Source organism: Heptranchias perlo, unplaced genomic scaffold (genome assembly GCF_035084215.1).
Source record: "Heptranchias perlo isolate sHepPer1 unplaced genomic scaffold, sHepPer1.hap1 HAP1_SCAFFOLD_43, whole genome shotgun sequence".
In the NCBI taxonomy this organism is placed as follows: Eukaryota; Metazoa; Chordata; class Chondrichthyes; order Hexanchiformes; family Hexanchidae; genus Heptranchias; species Heptranchias perlo.
In genome coordinates, this window is record NW_027139442.1 from 11208016 (window position 1) to 11228545 (window position 20530).

The 20530-nt window shown below is 44.2% G+C and overlaps 1 pseudogene; it reads left to right on the forward strand.

The window, feature by feature from the left end:
• Positions 1-13410: 13410 nt before the first annotated feature.
• Positions 13411-20530, forward strand: part of LOC137312605 (zinc finger protein 850-like) — a 79040-nt pseudogene continuing 71920 nt past the window's right edge.

Below are 20530 nucleotides of genomic sequence, written 5' to 3' on the forward strand. Positions count from 1 at the left end.
AGTTGTGAGCTGGTGCATTTTGTTAGGGGGAATAAAGGAGGCCACATACTGCTTGGAAAATATGATTTTAAATGGGGTAGAGGAGCAATGTAAATCGTGTCCTGAGAAATCAGAGAGAAATACTGCGCAATGTAAGTGAAAAATAACGGGGTAAATTCACAACTATCGAATGAGTGAAACAAAAACTTTATTTTGAATCAATTGTCTTCATTTTGCAATCACAAAACGTGCAAAATTACGAGAGTAGAAGTGACAGACAGAAACTTTCCTCACATTGCACATTGTCCTGTTTCTGCAACCACGACAGATAATGTGAATTTGTTTTCCGCTCTTTCACAGTTCTCGCCTACGTCCAGTAGAGGTCAGTCTCTTGTACTGTGCATGAGAGCGGGATTTCATCTGTATCTGTCAATCTCTGATACTGTGTGTGTGGGATTCATTCTGCATCTGTCATTCTCTGGTACTGAGTATGAGCATGGTATTTATTCTGTATCTCTCAGTCTCTGGCACTACATATGAGTTTAGGATCGTTCTGTATCTGCCAGTCTCTTTCACTGTATATGAGAGAGGGATTAATTCTGTATCTGCCAGTCTCAGGTACTGTGCATAAGTGTGGAATTAACTCTGTTACTGTCAGTCTCTTGTGCTATCTGTGAGTGTGGGATTCATTCTGCATCTGCCATTCTCAGCTACTTTATCTCAGTGTGGCATTCATTCTGTAATTCAGTCCCTGAGACAAAGTGCAAATCTGGATTCACTCTGTATTCTTATTTCAGTTCCTAGTATTTTACTTGAAACTGTATCTTTAATACTTTAAAGTATATGCAGTTTTTCGTCAAGTATTTAATTTGTAAATATGGATATATTTTTCGATTTTCTTTAATCAAACATAGTGTGTGGGTTTTGGAGTAGTGTTTCATCTTAATCTCTAAACTCATATGTGAATGATAATGTACCTTTCAATCTGTTCATGGTGAAATTATTGGACTGGTATGTAATGTGTAGCTCAGATCTGCAATAATGTCTGTGAGTACTGTCTGTGAGTGTGGGATTCATTGTGTTCCTGTCAGTTTCTGGTACTGGGTGTGAGTGAGCTTAATTTTGTATCTGTCAGTCTCTGGTGCTGTATGTGAATGTGGGATTCATTCTGTATCTGTCAGTCTCTGGTACTGTGTGTGAATGTGGGATTCATTCTGTATCTGTCAGTCTCTGGTGCTGTGTGTGAGTGTGGGTTTCATTCTGTATCGATCAGTCTCTGGTATTGCATGTGAGTATGAGATTCATTCTGTGTATGTCAGTCCCTGGTACTGAATGTGAGTGTGGGATTCATTCTGTATCTGTCAGTCCCTGGTACTGAATGTGAGTGTGGGAATCATTCTGTATCTGTCAGTCCCTGGTACTGTGTGTGAATGAGGGTTTCATTCTGTTCCCCTCAGTGTCAGGCGATATATGTGAGGGAGTCATTCATTCTGCATCTATCAATTTCTAGTACTGTTTGTGAGTGATATGAATGTTGTCTCCGTCAGTCCGTGCTACAGTGTGCGAGTGTGGGTTTCATTCTGTTTTTCAGTCTCTGGTACTGTGGAAGTGTGTGATTCATTCTATGTCTGTCAGTCCCTTGTACTGTGTGTGAGTGTCGGATTCATTCGGTATCTGTCAGTCACTGTTACGTTGTGTGAGTGTAGGATTCATTCTGTATCTGTCAATCACTGGTATATTGTGCGAGTGTGGGTTTCATTCTATTTGTCAGCCTCTGGTACTGTGGGAGTGTGTGATTCATTCCATGTCTGTCAGTCCCTTGTGCTGTGTGTGAGTGTCGGATTCATTCGGTATCTGTCAGTCAATGTTACATTGTTTGAGTGTTGGTTTCAATCTGCATCTCAGTATCTGGCCCTCTATCTGAGTGTGAGATTCATTCTTTATCTGTATGTAATTTGCATCTCCGTTTACACTATGGTGGTCAAAACTATCTTTAATCCCTCAATGTATCAATATTTTTTCCCAGTGTTTAATTGGTAGATAATGATACATTTTAAAATGTAATGTAGGTTATAATCAGAGAATGTGGGCACTTTTTGGACTTCAATTAAATCTGTATCGATGGGAAAACAATTGTGAATTAGTTTATCTACCAAAATGATATGGTGACATTTTTGAACTTTTATATCATGTGGAGCTCAGTCTGCATGAATGGAACACAGTGTATTTCAGTCTGAATCCGTATCAGTTTTTTGTAGTGGTTTATAATGTGTAGATCAGTCTGCACTAATGCAATTGATAATGTATCTTTCAATCTGACACTGTGAGATTTTTGGACTGATAAGTATTGTGTAACTCAGACTGCATTAATGTGTGTGACTGTGAGATTCATTCTGTATCTGTCAGTCCCAAGTACTGTCTGTGAATGTGTGATTCATTCTGTATCTGTCAGGCTCTGGTACTTTGGAAGTATGTGATTCATTCTATATCTGTCAGTCCCTTGTACTGTGTGTGAATGTAGGATTCATTCTGTATCTGTCAGTCACTGTTACATTGTGTGAGCGCTGCTTTCCTTCAGGTTGTCAGTCTCTGGCCCTCTATCTGAGTGTGAGATTCATTCTTTATCTCTATGTAATTTGTATCTCCATTTACAGTATGGTGTTCAAATCTGTATCTTTAATACCTCAATGTATGCATATTTTTCCCAGTGTTTAATTGGCTGATAATGAAATTCTGTAGAATATAGTCAGAGAATGTGTGCACTTTTGAGAATACTATTAAATCTGTATCGATGTGAACACAATTGTGCATTAGTTTATCTTCCAAACTGATAAAGTGACATTTTTGAACTTGTATATGACGTGTAGCTTAGTCTGCATGAATGGAATACTGTATATTTCAGAGTGAATTTGCATCAGTTTTTTGTCGTGGTTTATAATGTGTAGATCAGTCTGCACGAATGGAATTGATACTGTTTCTTTCAATCTGATACTTCTTGGACTGGTAAGTAATGTGTTACTCAGCCTGCACTAATGTGTGATTCATTTTGTATCTCCCAGTCCCTGGAACAGTGTGTGAGTGTGAGATTCATTCTGTATCTTGTCAGTAGTGTGTGTGAGTTTGTGATTTATTCCATATATGCAGTCTCTGATACTGTGAGTGTGGGATTTATTCTATGTCTTTCAGTCTCCAGTCTTGTATGTGGGTGTTGAATTCATTCTATATATGCAGCCTCTCAGACTGCATGTTGGTGTGGGATGCATTCTCTATCTGTCAGTCTCTGGTACTTTGTGTGAGTGTGTGATTCATTCTCTATCTGTCAGACTCTGGTACTGTGTGAATGTGGGTGTCATTATTTATCTGTCAGTCTCTAGTACTTTATGAGAGTGAGTAATTAACCAGATATCTATCAGTCCTTGGTACTGTATGCCAGTGTGGGATTCAATCTGTATCTGTCATCTCTGGTACCATATGTGAGTGTAGGATTCGCTCTGTGTCTGTCAGTCTCTAGTATTGTATGTGAGTTTGGGATTCCTTCTGCATCTGTCAGTCTCTGGTACTGTATCTCAGTGTGAGATTCATTCTGTATTTGTATGTAATTATTCTCTCAGATTGCATTATTGGGTTCAAAATTGTAGCTTTAATATCTTCATGTTTAGGTCATATTTCTCATTATTTAACTGGTAAATATGGGTACACTTTAGGATTTGACGCTGTAGGTTTTAATCAGATAATTTGTGTTCTTTTTGAACTACTATTAAATCTGTATCTCTGTAAGTACAATTGTGAATGATAATGTACATTTCAAATTGATATGGTGACACTTTTCAAATGGTATTTTATGTGCATCTCAGTCTGCACTAATAGAATTGATACTGTATCTATAAATCTCATACTATGAGTGTATTATAAACTGATATCTAATTTGTTTCTCAGGTTACACTGTCACAGCATTTCTCAATCTGATACTGTACATGAGTTTTGGACTGGTATGGAATTTGTATCACATGATACATGCAATATCCATTCGAATAGTGTATTAAACTCACATGTGTGTGTGAGTTCTGGGCTAGTATTCAATTGGAATCTCAGGGTATATTATTGGGATACATTCTATACCTTCCAATCGGGTGCCATGTGTGATTTCGATCTGTGATTTAATTCGTACCTAATGTTGCCCTATTGTGAGATTGACACAGTGCCTTTCAATCTGATAGTGTGAACTTCGACTGGGATTTTTGTATCTGCCTGTCAACGTGACTCAGCTCGGGGGAAATAGAACAGCGTCTGCCTCACCTGCTCTGTTTGAATGTTGGATTGAAAAAGTGCCGGTGGAACTTGGGATCAGTGTGGGACTGAGTGCTTCTACTGTCTGAGACTGTGGAACTGATGACCTGTCTGTGCCTCTGTGTCTCTGTGCGCTGTGTGTGATAATGTACTTACTGTGTGGGAGAAGGAGTTGGCTGCACTGTTCCTTGTGCCTCGAGTGGAGGAAACATAACACTGATTCTGGGTCCTTCAAGGATTTGCCTGTCGGAAGAAATTTATCTCTTGTAACTCAAGAACCAGTGAGGTAGAAAATACAAAAGTGTTCGAATTAATATCCATGTCAATGATTATTTTGAATATCCACAAATGAAAACCAGTGATACAAACAGTGTCAGTGTCTGACTCCACTGCAGTACTGCAGCACTCAGCTTCTGCACACCACGTGTGTTGGGCAATTTTACAACGATTTAGTGACATCCAGACACAACCCAACCCCTGCACTGATCCATGAATGGGACAACCCGATGGGGCAGGGACCTTTGTACAGGTCAGGTTTCTAATCCCCTCTCCCATGGGACTTACCGTTCAAATGAAAGCAAACAGCCGTTGTTTAAAATGTGTCCTTCACACTTCTCACCTGGTGCCTGCAATAGATGCTCTTTGTATAACTCCCCGCATCCTTACTGCCCGGCACTGTTTCCACTCTTCACTGTCCAATAACAACAAACAGGGTGAGACTGGAACGAAACCAGGAACATTCACGACTGGTTTGGGGAGAGAAAGCAGCAATGATTTGAAATAGCAGGTTCTTCCCATTCTGTCTCCCTTACCCTGGATACACCCTGTACATACACAGCCCGAGAATGGCCTCTCCCTTCCCCCGCTCACTCCATGTTCCGGGACCAGTTCCTGATCCACTCCGCCTCTACCAAACAGCCCCCGGACTTCCCCTGCCCTTGCTCCGGACTCAATGCCGATCTCTGAGCCCATCTGCGGACACGGTCCCGAAGCGATGAGCTGCTGTAACGAGGCTGCTCTTTGCTCCCTTCCTCCGGAGGCCGTGATCTCTACAGTCCCGGCTGTTTTGAACGATCTTCTTCCGCTCACTGAGTGAATGGCGCCCACAGGCCGAGCTGGGGGAGGGAACGCGCATGCGCTCTTCTGCTCACCAACAACCAGCCCTGGGGGCGAGGCTGAGCCGCGCATGCGCAGTTATCTGGTTTAATTCCCAATGCACAAATCGATGGAAACTTTCCCCAATTTGAATTTTTCAGAGTCTGAGCAAAGGAAGTGGGGCTGGGGGAAAGGTCAGAGGGAATGGGGTCCACAGGCAGTGCAGGAACAGGCACCAGAATGGGAAAGAGATGGGATTCCACCAGTGCCTCACGCTGGAATCCAGACTGACTTTACAATCTCTAACTATGAAACTCGATGTTTCCATCCCTGCTGTTTCTCTCGGTATCTTTTGATGGTAAAGAGCCTTTCATAGATAAAGTGGGCGGGTGATAAATGGCTTTGATTAATTCTTGCACTCTTTACTGATAAAACTGAAGCGTGAGGAAGAAGCTGGGGCGGGGGGAGGATTTCTCAAACCAATCCTGGAGAAAAAAGGAGGAAAGAGTGAGTCGATGTGTTTGTTGGGATCGTGTAGGATTAATATCTGACAGCACTGGTCCCAGATTAATTTAATCAGAATGCAACTCTCGATTACTGAGAGTAATACTGAACGTCCCTGAGCTGCAAAACAGAATAAAGTACAACAGGCCAGAGAGGGTTAAATGTGGCCCATTGTTTTTGTCACTCTCTGAACTGAGTGTGGGATTAATAGTGTGTCTGCCTCTGGTGCAATATCAGTGAGAGATGAGAATGCATCTTTTGTCTCTCCAATGGGATCTTTCTGGATAAAACGAAACTTTACAGGTTAGTCTGCAACTGATACTGTGGCACTTTGTCTCTCCGTGTTCTCTCTCACCGTGTCTGTCTCCCTGTCTCCCTCTCTCTGTCTCTCTCTGGTGCTGTATATGAATGTGGGATGCTGTTATTGAGCTTGATATGAACACACTGATAGGAAGTGTACGACTGTCAGTGTGTGTTTGTCTCTCTGTTGTGCTGGACATGAAGGTGGGATACTGTCTGACATAAAACAGAGAGAATGGGTTGTCCGGGCCGGGCCGCAGTGTAACCGGGGATGTGTTCGTCTTCAGTCCCAGTTCATGGTCATTTCTTTTTCACAGATTCAGGGTGAGAGTCTCTGTGAGACGGTACCACTAGCGGAGAAACATCGCGTCTCAACTCAAACCCCAACACATGAGATTCTCGAAATCAGCTAGAATGAAGTGTTTGTAAACTGCTGAACCCGTCCGGGAGGGGATGTGTGGGGAGATAGAATCGGGGGACTCTGGGACTGAAATGGAAGGAGGCGGGTTGACTTGTAATAGAAGGGACTGTATTTAGGCAGGAATATGACTGACTGTTAATTGTAACGGGGCTTATTTAAAAGCTCCGGGTTTCTGGAAATCCTTGAATATGAAGTCCGAGTCTGTAAGGGTTTGTCCAGAGCGCTGTGTTTCGGTTCTATTATCGATAAACGGTTTGAAATTGGCGGGTGCAGAAAGCTGGAGGTGGAGCTGGAAGATCAGAGGCCGCTCTCTGCTCTGTCTGTCACTCTTTCTCCTCCACTCCCGCCCTCTCTGTTTAATCCCTTACATGGAAGCAACGCGGGTAGTTGGACTCTAAACACGGTTGACAAGTCAACAAGACGATAGGCGAGTAATGTTTCTGATCTCCTGGGCATCAGTTAATTCACTGTCATTTGTTTCTGTACAGAGTTACATTTCAGTGATTCCCCAGTGTGTTTGATGCCTTATTTAAATAATCCAACAAAATATAACAGAAACGGAGCGAAGCGCTGAATCCCACAGATGTAGAAAGGTTAGTCGAACAGTTCTGGTGATGCCTTACGAGCCCAGCATGGCAACTATTTGAAATAAATACAAGAAATCTGGTGATGTGTGGGCTGGGGTTCATAAGTCACCCTTTAAAGTACCGGACTGTGGTCGGTTCCCCGACTCCAGTCCCATTAATACCCCATCTCGTCTACACCGAGACAAAAGAAGCTCAAAGTAACACTGGTCGCATGATATCAGCGTCTCCTTCAGTCAGTAACCAGTCTTTTTACACATTCAGTGGGTGGATCTGAACATGAGCCTTTACATCGAGTTACATCGAAACCAAGGTACAGAAACAGGCCATTCGGCCGAATTGGTCTGTGACGGTGTTCATGCTCCACGTGAGCCTCCTCCTTCCTTACTTCATCTAACTCTATCACAACACCCTTCTATTCCTTTCTCCCTCATGTCCTTGTCTATCTTCCCCTTAAATGCCCCTATGTTATTTTCCTCAACGACTCCTTGGGTAGCGAGTTCGACATTCTTCCCAATCTTTGGGTAAAGCAGTTTCTCCTGAATTCCCTATTGGATTTATTAGCGACTATTTTATATTTATTACCTGAAGTGTTGGACTCCCCACAAGTGGAATCATTTTCCCTGCGTCTCCCCTTTCAAACCTTATCATTATCTTAAAGACTTCTATCAGGTCAACCCTCAGCCTTCTCTTTTCTAGTGAAATGAGCCCCAGCCTGTTCAACATTTCCTGATAAGAATATCCTCTCATTTCTGGTATCATCTTTTTGAATCTTTTTTGCACCTTCTCCGATCCCTCTACGTCCTTTCTATAACATGGAGACCAGAACTGTGCATGATACTCCAAGTGTGGTCTAACCAAGGTCCCATACAATTTAACATAACTTCTTTGTTTTCAAATCTATCCCTCTCGAAATGAATCTTAGTGTTTGATTTGTCTTTTATGACCTTATTGAGCTGCGTCGCTACTTCTTGTAATTTTTATATCTGTACCCCTAGATCCATTTGCCACTCTATCCCGTTGTGACTCCTATTACCAAATCAGTGTGTGACCTCCTTATTCTTCATTCTGCAAGTTTATTAATGTCCTCTTGCAATTTGCTACATTCTTCATTTGTATCAAATACATCCCCCAATTAGGTGTCGTCCACAAATTTTGAAATTGTACTTCCGATTCCCGTATCCAAATTGTTGATGTAAATTGTGAAGAACAATGGTCCCAGCAACCGGAACACCACTTCCCACCTTTTGCCAATCTGAGTAGCGACCCTTCACCTCTATTCTCGGTTTTCTGCTTTGTAGCCAGCTGACTATCCATTCTACCACCTGTCCCCTGACTCCACGTCCTCTGAAATTAGTCATGAGTTTACAATGCGGTACCTTATCGAAGGCCTTCGGAAAATCCAAATATATTCAATCTACTGCTTTAAACTTTTATTCACTTTCTGTTCCTTCTTCAAAGATTTCAATAAGGTTGGTCCTGTCCTTTCTGTTATCAGTTTAAATCTTGGCCGCTTTACTTGCTCTTAACGCTGATAATGCTGGTTTTCTTCGGCAGCAGCACGGCCTGGATATCTGGCGATACCCTGAGCGATGGTCACCCGTCCCAGCAGCTTGTTGAGCTCCTCGTCGTTGCGGATGGCCAGCTGCAGGTGTCTGGGGATGATGCGGGTCTTCTTGTTGTCGCGGGCGATGTTGGCGGCCAGCTCGAGGATTTCAGCCGTCAGATACTCGAGCACAGCAGCCAGATAGACCGGGGCTCCGGCACGCACATTCAGCGTATTTCTCCTTTCGCAGGAGCATGTGAACACGGTCCACAGGGAACGACAGTACCGGCCCGGGATGAGCGAGGCTTGGCCTTGGCCCGAGCTTTAACGCCGGTTTTTCCTCTTCCAGACATTTCCACAATCTCACAAATACGTTCATGCAGAATAAAGAACTCTCCTGCTCTCGCCCTTCTTATACCTTCTGGAGGAGTACAGTGGGGGCATTTGTAGTGGGTCTCTCTCAGAGTGTTTACACTGTCCGCTCACCCTCACTGATATTCTATCTTTCAACTGCTGTAATATTGTCCTTTATCAATATTGCTGCTCTCCCTCCTTTCCCTACTTCTCTGTCCTTTCTAAAGATCTTATAGACTTGAATATTAAGCAGCCAGTCATGCCCAGCTGGTAGTCCGGTCTCCGTAATCATTTAATGTAATTATTCAACCTCACGAAATGGGTGATGCGGCCGAAAAACGTGAAGGATTACTGGATAGTGTGTCACTTCCATTGGTTGGGGGGTTTGCGACATCTACTGGGCGGAGACGTGAACTGCAAAAGAGCGAGAAATGGTCAGTCAGAAACCGGTTCAAATAAAGAACAAAATCCAACAGCTTGCAGTGTCTGTTCAGGGTCTGATGTTTATCAACTATTTTATGATGATGGATGGTCAGCGATGGTGGTATATAGGTGAGCATAGTTGCCTTCCAAGAAATTGATTCGGGTTCGATTCCCGGCCATCGCAATTAAGTGTTCTCATTACTTTATTTCGTTCAGAAACTCTTAAGTTTGCAATTGAATTTGATGCAGTTCAGTTGGATATTGTTTCCAAAACATCAACGAGTGTAGTTATAGTAAAATGATTTCAGCCTTCATTTATTTTCCCTATAGAAGGAATAGAGGAAAAACATGCCGGAAATAGTGAGCTGTAAAGGGTCCAATGAGAGTTAGGAAGGCAAATGATATGGTAGCCTTTATTGTAAGGGTTTTGGAATATAAGATTAAGGAGGTCTTGCTGCAATTTCAGTATGAGAAAATATTGTGCAAAATTGGCCTGTATTCTGTGGAGTTTAGAAGAATGAGAGGTGATCTCATTGAAATGTGTAACATTCTTAGACGGCTTGACAGGGTAGATGCTGAGAGTCTGAATCCCCTGGCTGGAGAGTCAAGAACTGGAACTCAGTCACAAGATAAGGGGTCGGCCATTTAGGACCGACATGAGAAAAATTTCTGCACTCAAAGGGTTGTGAATCTTTGGAATTCTCTACCCCAGAGGGCTGTGGATGCTCAGTTGTTGAGCATATTCAAAGCTGAGATCGATAGATTTTTGGACCCGAGGGGAATCAAGGGATATGGGGATCGGGAGGGAAAGTGGAGTTGAGGTCGAAGATCAGCCCTGATCTGATTGAATGGCGGAGTGGGCTCCTGGGGCCGTATGGCCGACACCTGCTCCTATTTCATACGTTCTTATGTAGAGAGCCTTATATCCAAGTGTGCTAATGACACTAAGTTAGGTGGCATAATTAACATTGTAGATAGGAGCAGAAAGTTGCAAAGGGACATTGATAGATTCAGTGAGTGGGTGAAACTGTGGCAGATGGAGTTCAACGTGGGTAAGTGTGAGATCATCCACTTTGGACCATAAAAAGATAGATCAGAGTATTTTCTAAATGCGGAAAATCTAGGAACTGTGAGGGAGGAGAGAGATTTGGGGAACATGTACAGAATTCACTAAAAATGCAAAAAAAAGTTAAAATGGTAATGGAATTTTGATTTTTATCTCAAGGGATCCGGAATAAAAAGGAGTGGAAGTTATGTCACAGTTATACAGAGCTCTGGTTAGACCTCATTTAAAGTAATGTATTCAGTTCAGGGCACCGCACCTCTGGCAGGATAAGAACAGATGAAATATGAGCCGCAGTAGGCCTTACGGCCCCTCGAGCCTGCTCCGCCATTCAATAGATCATGGCTGATTTTGTACCTCCACACCACTTTACTGCCCGATCCCCATATCCCTTGATTTCCTTGTCCAAAAATCTATCAAACTCAATCTTGAATACACTAAACGACTGAACATCCACAACCTCTGGGGTGGAGAAAACAGCATCAATAAAGATAAAGGGAATGAAGTGAAATGTGTCATACAGTTACATCTCGCTGCTCTGTCTGAACATTTTGATCACTACTTCCCTGCAGAGGGATTTGAAAATTTGATGGAGAAGCGTTGGATGAAAGATCCTTTTGCTTTCGAAAATCCTGAATCAATAATGAAGCTAAACTTGATGCTTGAGCAAGAAAACGAGCTGATGCGACTCACCTGTGAGCACACTGAAAACACGCCACAAGTCATTCAGTTTGTCATCTTTTTCGATCAGTGTTTTCAAAGAATATCCTCTGTTAAGTTAGATTAGTGTTCTGTTTTTGCTGCCGTTCAAAACAACCTACATCTCCGAACTGGGATTTTCGACTCTGACAAGGTTAAAAACAAGAGAAAGAAACCCACTCAACAGAGCACCTGATATGCGTGGAGCGCTTTCATCTTGTGATCCAGATTGGAACGAGATCGTGAACAACCGGCGGACCCATCCGCCACATTAAATAAGTGAAACTCAAACTGACCGTTTTATTATTGTACTTAAACTGTATTTAAAATGATTTTCAAGGAACGTCGATGTCTAATTTTAGTTATTACTTGAAGTGAAGTGAAGAGCGAGCATGTATTGACCTTTATTGGGATTTGGTGAAAACTCCAGTCAGAAGGTATTATTGTTTTGGGTCCCTGGGGGAAGAGTTTTTCTTCCACTGGGTCACGAGAAAAAAAGTTTGAAAAACACTGATCTTCATTGTACGGTCAGTGTCTGTTCAGCAAACCGGCTCTGAATTTCTCAGTCTGTATTTCGAGAAATGGTTCTGTGCGCGACGCGGGCAATACAAACGGTGACCGACGCACTGCGACTAATGGCGGCCGGAGGCCCCACAATCCCCCGCGGCCGAGAAACCCCTCTATCTATCCTAGATGCTGATTTTTCCGCTCGGACTGCGCATGCTCCCGTGGCCCGCCGTGCATTCTGGGAACGGAGCGCTCCTTTCCTTTGTTCCCGAGTCGGACTCGGTGGAAACGGGAGAAGAAACCGGGAAGTGGCGGGTAGGACGGGGTAGGCGCTGGATGATGGGTGTAATGGAGTCCGGGGACCCCCGCCCGCCCGATCCCCCGGGACCCCCGACTCTGATTCAGGGCCTGATCCGCACTCGATGTTGCTGAGACTCCGCTCAGTGTAAATGCAGGTTGTTGATCTGCTTTCCTTTGGCCTCAGCTTTGCCGGACAGAATCAGCCAGGGACGGTGACTGTGCTGCTCTCCATGGTTGAAATGCCGGCAGCTCGCTGTACAGGCTCACAAGTGCAGAATTACCATTTGGCCGGGTACTGGAGGGCAAACAGTGACTGGGGCCGAAACCCAACATCACGCAGAACCTTCAGGAGCGAAAAGGAGGAAAAATAGATCCTGCGATGAATCTGGATTTCAAATAGCGAGGACATGTCACGGAGGCAGAGTGTGTGGGACGGGGGAATTCATAGCTTAATAGGGGCAAGGAGGGAGAGTGTGTGGGACGGGGGATTTAAGCTTAATTGGGGCAAGGAGGGAGAGTGTGGGACAGGGGTTTTACAGCTTAATGATGGCAAGGAGGGAGAGTGTAGGTCGGTTGATTTACAGCTTAATAGGGGCAAGAATGGATAGTGTGTGGGACGGGGGATTTACAGCTCATCAGGGGCAAGGAGGGAGAGTGTGGGACGGGGGATTTACAGCTTAATAGGAGCAAGGAAGGAGAGTGTGGGACGGGGGATTTACAGCTTAATAGGGGCAAGGAGGGAGAGTGTCTGGGACGGGGCATTCACAGCTTATGATGGGCAAGGGAGAAAAGAATGTTCCGGGGAAACGAGAACTGTGTGTTCTGAATTTCTATCCTGTATTTATGGTGATGAATTATGTAAATGATGTGCACAGATGCGTCGACTAGGCTTGTATTCTCTTGAATAAACAAGATTAAGGACTGATCTAATTGAGGTGTTTAAGATGATTAGAGGTTTTGATAGAATAGGGTGGATAAAGGGGAACCAGTGGACGTAGTGTATTTAGACTTCCAGAAGGCATTCGACAAGGTGCCACATGAAAGATTATTACTTAAGATAAAAAATCACGGGATTGGGGGTAATATTCTGGCATGGGTGGAGGATTGGTTATCAAACAGGAAGCAGAGAGTTGGGATAAATGGTTCATTTTCGGACTGGCAACCAGTAACCAGTGGTGTTCCACAGGGGTCGGTGCTGGGTCCCCAACTCTTTACAATCTATATTAACGATTTGGAGGAGGGGACCGAGTGCAACATATCAAAATTTGCAGATGATACAAAGATGGGAGGGAAAGTAGAGAGTGAGGAGGACATAAAAAACCTGCAAGGGGATATAGACAGGCTGGGTGAGTGGGCGGAGATTTGGCAGATGCAATATAATATTGGAAAATGTGAGGTTATGCACTTTGGCAGGAAAAATCAGAGAGCAAGTTATTTTCTTAATGGCGAGAGACTGGAAAGTACTGCAGTACAAAGGGATCTGGGGGTCCTAGTGCAAGAAAATCAAAAAGTTGGTATGCAGGTGCAGCAGGTGATCAAGAAAGCCAACGGAATGTTGGCTTTTATTGCTAGGGGGATAGAATATAAAAACAGGGAGGTATTGCTGCAGTTATATAAGGTATTGGTGAGACCGCACCTGGAATACTGCATACAGTTTTGGTCTCCATACTTAAGAAAAGACATACTTGCTCTCGAGGCAGTACAAAGAAGGTTCACTCGGTTAATCCCGGGGATGAGGGGGCGCACATATGAGGAGAGGTTGAGTAGATTGGGACTCTACTCATTGGAGTTCAGAAGAATGAGAGGCGATCTTATTGAAACATATAAGATTGTGAGGGGTCTTGATCGGGTGGATGCAGTAAGGATGTTCCCAAAGATGGGTGAAACTAGAACTAGGGGGCATAATCTTAGAATAAGGGGCTGCTCTTTCAAAACTGAGATGAGGAGAAACTTCTTCACTCAGAGGGTGGTAGGTCTGTGGAATATGCTGCCCCAGGAAGCTGTGGAAGCTACATCATTAGATAAATTTAAAACAGAAATAGACAGTTTCCTCGAAGTAAAGGGAATTAGGGGTTATGGGGAGCGGGCAGGAAATTGGACATGAAGCTGAGTTCGGATCGGTCAATGCCCTGTGGGTGGCGGAGAGGGCCCAGGGGCTATGTGGCCGGGTCCTGCTCCGACTTCTTGTGTTCTTTAGATTTGTGGTTGGGATCAGATCAGCCATGATCTTATTAAATGGCGGAGCAGGCTCGAGGGGCCGATTGGCCTACTCCTGCTCCAATTTCTTATGTTCTTATGTTCTTATGTTCTTATGGAGATAAACTATTTCCTCTGGTGGGAGAGTCCAGAACAAGGGGGAATCATCTGAAAATTAGAGCTCGGCCATTGAGGGGTGATGGCCGGAAGCAAGTCTTCCGAACTTTTCCCGCAGAGCGGCAGTGGACCTGAGAGTAGAAGATTGAGATTGTGGAATAAAAGCAGCAGCAGACCTGCAACAAGAGACAACTACTGTGCGACATCACAGGTGAGGCAGGAGAGTCCGAGAGGTGAGCCGAGTATAAAAGGGGAGACCTAGAGCGGGAAGAGAGTCTAAGAGTCGAAGGCACGTCATGGCAGCACAGCTCGCACCCGTTATATGCTCCTCCTGCACGATGTGGGAAGTCATGGACACTACCAGTGTCCCTGGCGACCATGTGTGCTGGAAGTGTGTCCAGCTGCAGCTACTGGCTAACCGTCTTTCGGAGCTGGAGCTGCGGGTGGATTCACTGTGGAGCATCCGCGATGCTGAGACTATCGTGGATAGCACGTTCAGTGAGGTGGTCACACCGCAGGTAAAGAAAACGCAGGCAGAAAGGAAATGGGTGACCGCCAGGCAGAGTAAAAGGACTAGGCAGGTAGAGCCGGAGTCCCCTGGGGCCGTCTCCCTCTCAAACAGATATTCTGCTTTGGATACTGTTGAGGGAGATGGCTTATCAGGGGAAAGCAGCAAGAGCCAGGTTCGGGGCACCACGGGTGGCTCTGCTGCACAGGAGGGGAGGAAGAAGAGTGGCAGGGCTTTTGTGATAGGGGATTCAATTGTAAGGGGAACAGATAGGCGTTTCTGCGGCCGCAAACGTGACTCCAGGATGGTATGTTGCCTCCCTGGTGCTAGGGTCAAGGATGTCACCGAGCGGCTACAGGGCATTCTGGAGGGGGAGGGTGAACAGCCAATAGTCGTGGTCCATATTGGTACCAACGACATTGGTAAAAAAAAGTGATGAGGTCCTGCAGGGTGAATTTAAGGAGTTAGGAGATAAATTAAAAAGCAGGACTTCAAAGGTAGTGATCTCAGGATTACTACCGGTGCCACGTGCTAGTGAGTATAGGAACAGGAGAATAGACAGGATGAATGCGTGGCTGCAGGGAAGGTGTAGGAGGGAGGGATTTAGATTCCTGGAACATTGGGACCGGTTCTGGGGAAGGTGGGACCTGTACAAGCGTGACGGGTTAGACCCGAGCAGGACCGGGACCAATGTCCTCGCGGGGGTGTTTGCTAGTGGTGTTGTGGAAGGTTTAAACTTGAGTGGCAGGGGGATGGGAACCTCAGCGGGGAGTCAGAAGGGAATAAAGAAGAGAGCAGCAAGAGAGGGGAAGACCCAGGGGAAATCTACAATACAAATAGTACAAACAGTTGTTCAAGAACAAGTGAAAGGCAAAAGCATACAGCAGCGGAAAGAAAGTGTACTTTAGGCACTTTAGGCACGACAGATAAAATGAAAACTAGAAGGCGTAAGGCGATTAACCCAGCATCAAAGCTGTGGCAGGGGTTTGGGAACCTGAGCAGGGAGACAGAGGAAAGCGTATCAGGAAGCGACAGAAGGTATGGAGTAAAAGCTAAAGTGTTAAAAAAGGAAAAAGCAGGAACTAAGTGTCACAAAACATATTTGAAAGTTTTTTATCTGAATGCACGTAGCATTCGTAACAAAATGGACGAGTTAAAGGCACGAATAACGACGTATGGGTATGATCTTGTGGCCATTACAGAAACATGGCTGCAGGGTGACAACGACTGGGAATTAAATATGCCAGGGTATTTAACAATTAGGAAGGACAGGCAGGAAGGAAGGGGAGGTGGGGTGGCTATGTTAATAAGGGAAGGAATCACTGTAATACAGAGAAAAGATATTGGGACAAAGGATCAGGATAATGAAACAGTTTGGGGAGAGATAAGGAATAATAAGGCGAAAAAAACACTCGTGGGCGCGATATATAGGCCTCCTAATAGTTGCAACTCTGCTGGAAGAAGGGCATGTAATAAGGGAACAGCTATAATTATGGGGGATTTTAACTATCATATTAACTGGACAAATCAATTTGGGCAGGGTAGCCTTGAGGAAGAGTTTATTGAGTGTGTTAGGGATGGATATGTTGAGCAGTATGTAACTGAACCTACAAGGGGGCAAGCAACCTTGGACCTGGTCCTGTGTAATGAGACAGGATTACTTAATAATGTCCTCGTTAAGGATCCCCTTGGAATGAGTGACCACAACATGGTTACATTCCATACGCAATTAGAGGTTGAGAATGTTGGTTCTCAAACAAGCGTACTGGGCTTGAATAAAGGAGACCATGATGGTATGAGAGCGGAATTGATTAAAGTGGACTGGGAAAATGGTTTAAAGGGTAAGACGGTACATGAACAGTGGTGTTCATTTCAGGAGTTATTTTACAACTTTCAAAAAATATATATTCCACTGAGGAAAAAAGGGTGTAAAAGAAATGACAGCCATGCGTGGCTAAGTAAAGAAATTAAGGATAGTATCCGACTAAAAACAAGGACATATAAGGTAGCCAAACTAAGTGGAGGATAGAAGATTGGGAAGTCTTCAAAAGACAGCAAAAAGTAACGAAAGGATTGATTAAGAAAGGGAAGATAGATTATGAAAATAAATTAGCAAAAAATATAAAAACAGATAGCAAGAGTTTCTACACTTATATAAAAAGAAAAAGGGTGGCGAAGGCAAACAGAGGTCCTTTAGAGGATGAGACCGGGAAACATGGAGATGGCAAAAATGCTGAATACATATTTTGTTTCAGTCTTTACGGTAGAGGACACTAAGAATATCCCAACACTGGACAAACAGGGGGCTCTCGGGGGGGAGGAGCTAAATACGATTAAAATCACTAAGGAATTGGTACTCAGTAAATTAATGGGACTCAAGGCGGATAAATCCCCTGGACCTGATGGCTTACATCCAAGGGGCTTGAGGGAAGTGGCAGTAGGGATTGTGGATGCTTTGGTAATAATTTTACAAAATTCTCTGGACTCGGCAAAGGTCCCGGCAGATTGGAAAACTGCTAATGTAACACCCTTATTTAAAAAGGGTATTAGGTAGAAGGCTGGAAATTATAGACCAGTTAGCCTAACATCTGTGGTGGTTAAAATTTTGGAGTCCATTATTAAGGAGACAGTAGCGGAACATTTGGATAAACATAATTTAATCGGACAAAGTCAGCATGGCTTTACGAAGGGGAAGTCACGTCTGACGAATATGCTTGAGTTCTTTGAGGATATAACGTACAGGGTGGATAAAGAGGAACCAGTGGACGGAGTGTATTTGGACTTCCAGAAGGCATTCGACAAGGTGCCACATAAAAGATTATTGCTCAAGATAAAGAATCACTGGATTGGGGGTAATATTCTGGCATGGGTGGAGGATAGGTTATGTAACAGGAAGCAGAGAGTTGGGATAAATGGTGCATTCTCGGACTGGCAACCTGTAGCCAGTGGTGTTCCGCAGGGGTAGGTGCTGGGTCCCCAACTCTTTACAATCGATATTAACGATTTGGAGGAGGGGGCCGAGTGTAACATATCAAAGTTTGCAGATGATACAAAGATGGGAGGGAAAGTAGAGTGTGAGGAGGACATAAAAAACCTACAAGTGGAGAGAGACAGGCTGGGTGAGATATGGCAGATGCAATACAATATTGGAAAATGTGAGGTTATGCACTTTGGCAGGAAAAATCGGAGAGCAAGTTATTATCTTAATGGCGAGAAATTGGAAAGTACTGAAGTACAAAGGGATTTGCCGGTCCCAGTGCAAGAACATCAAAAAGTTAGTCTGCAGGTACAGCAGGTGATCAAGAAGGCCAACGGAATGTTGGCTTTTCTTGTTAGGGGGATAGAATATAAAAACAGGGAGGTATTGCTGCAGTTATATAAGGTATTGGTGAGACCGCACCTGGAATACTGCATACATTTTTGGTCTCCATACTGAAGAAAAGACAAACTTGCTCTCGAGGCAGTACAAAGAAGGTTCACTCGGTTAATCCCGGGGATGAGGGGGCGGACATATGGGGAAAGGTTGAGTAGATTGGGACTCTACTCATTGGAGTTCAGAAGAATGAGGGGCGATCTTATTGAATCATATAAGATTGTGAAGGGGCTTGAACGGGTGGATGCGGTAAGGATGTTCCCAAGGATGGGTGAAACTAGAACTAGGGGGCATAATCTTAGAATAAGGGGCTGCTCTTTCAAAACTGAGATGAGGAGAAACTTCTTCACTCAGAGGGTAGTAGGTCTGTGGAATTTGCTGCCCCAGGAAGCTGTGGAAGCTACATCATTAAATAAATTTAAAACAGAAATGGACAGTTTCCTCGAAGAAAAGGGAATTAGGGGTAACGGGGAGCGGGCAGGAAATTGGACATGAATTTAGATTTGAGGTTAGGATCAGATCAGATCAGCCATGATCTTATTGAATGGCGGAGCAGGCTCGAGGGGCCGATTGGCCGACTCCTGCTCCTATTTCTTATGTTCTTATGTTCTTAAAGGGTAGTGGAAATCTGGAACTCTCTTCACTCCAAAAAGCTGTTGAGGCTGTGGGTCAATTGTAAATTTGAAAATTGAGATTGATAGATTTTTGTTCGGCCAAAGTATTAAGGATTATTATACCAAGGAGGTTAGATAGAGTTAAGATGTAAATCAGCCATGATCTAATTGAATGGCGGAACCGGCTCGTGGGGCTGAATGGCCAACTCCTGTTCCGATGTTCCGAAATGCAGCCATCCGCAATAAGATTGTGGATGGCAAGGGCCTTGCTCACAAGTGAACGGACATCTGGAAGGAGATGCGGTGAGAGGAGGTGACTGGTCAGTGAGTGTCTGCAAATGAAGCAGAAATGATAACCGGTCAGGGAGTGTCTGCAAATGAAGTAGAAATGTGACAGGTCAGGGAGTGTCTGTAAATAAAGTAGAATGGGGACGGTCAGGGAGCGTCTGTCAATGAAGGAGAAATGGTGATTGGTTAGGACGTGTCTCTGAATGAAGTAGAAATGGGGACGTTCAGGGAGCGTCTGTCAATGAAGGAGAAATTGTGACTGGTCATGGAGTGTCCGTAAATGAAGGATAAATGGTGACTGGTCATGGAGTGTCTGTAAATGAAGGAGAACTGGTGACAGGTCAGGGAGTGTCTATAAATGAAGGAGGAATGGGGACGGCCAGGGAGTGTCTTTAAATGAAGGAAAAATGCTGACTAGTTAGGGAGTGTCTGTAAATGAAGGAAAAATGGTGACTGGACAGGGATTGTCTCTAAATGAACGATAAATGTTGCCGGGTGAGGAAGTGTCGACATGTGAATGAGAAACGGTGAAGGGTCAGGGAGTGTCGATAAATGAAAGAGAAATGGGGATGGGTCAGTGAATGTCTGTACATGAAGAAGAAATGGTGATCAGTCAGGGAGTGTCTGCAAATGAAGGAAAAATTGTCTGATTATGGAGTGTCTGTAAATGATGGAAAAATAGTGTCTGGTTAGGGAGTGTCTATAAATGAAATCGAAATGGTGACAGGTCAGGGCGTGTCTATAAATGAAGGAGGAATGGTGACGGGTCAGGGCGTGTTTACAAATGCAGGTGAAATGGCATCTGTTAAGGGAGTATCTATAAATGGGAGAGGACATGGTGACAGGTCAGGGAGTGTCTGTAAATGAAGGAGAAACGGTGACGGGATAGGGAGTATCTATAAATGACGGAGAAATGGTGACAGTTCAGGCAGAGTCTGTAAATGATGGAGAAATGGTGACTTGTCAGGCAGCGTTTGTAAATGACGGAGAAATAGTAACTGGTCAAGGAGTGTCTGTCAATGAAGGAGGAACGGTGATTGGTCCGTGAGTGTCTGTGAATGCAGGAGAAATGTTGACAGGTCAGGTAATGTCTACAAATGAAGAAGAAATAGTGATTGGTTAGGGAGCGTCTATTAATGAAGGAAAATGCTGACTGGTGAGAAAGAGTTTGTAAATGAAGGAGAAATGGCGAAGGTTCAGGGAGCGTCTATAAATGAAGGAGAAGTGGTGTTTGGTCAGGGAGTGTCTGTAAATGAAGGAGAAATATTGACTGGTCAGGGAGATTCCGTCGCCAAATTTGGGAGATATTACATATGGACTGCTTACAGGCAGCTATGGGGAGGGACATAGTGTCGAAATGAGGGGCAGACCA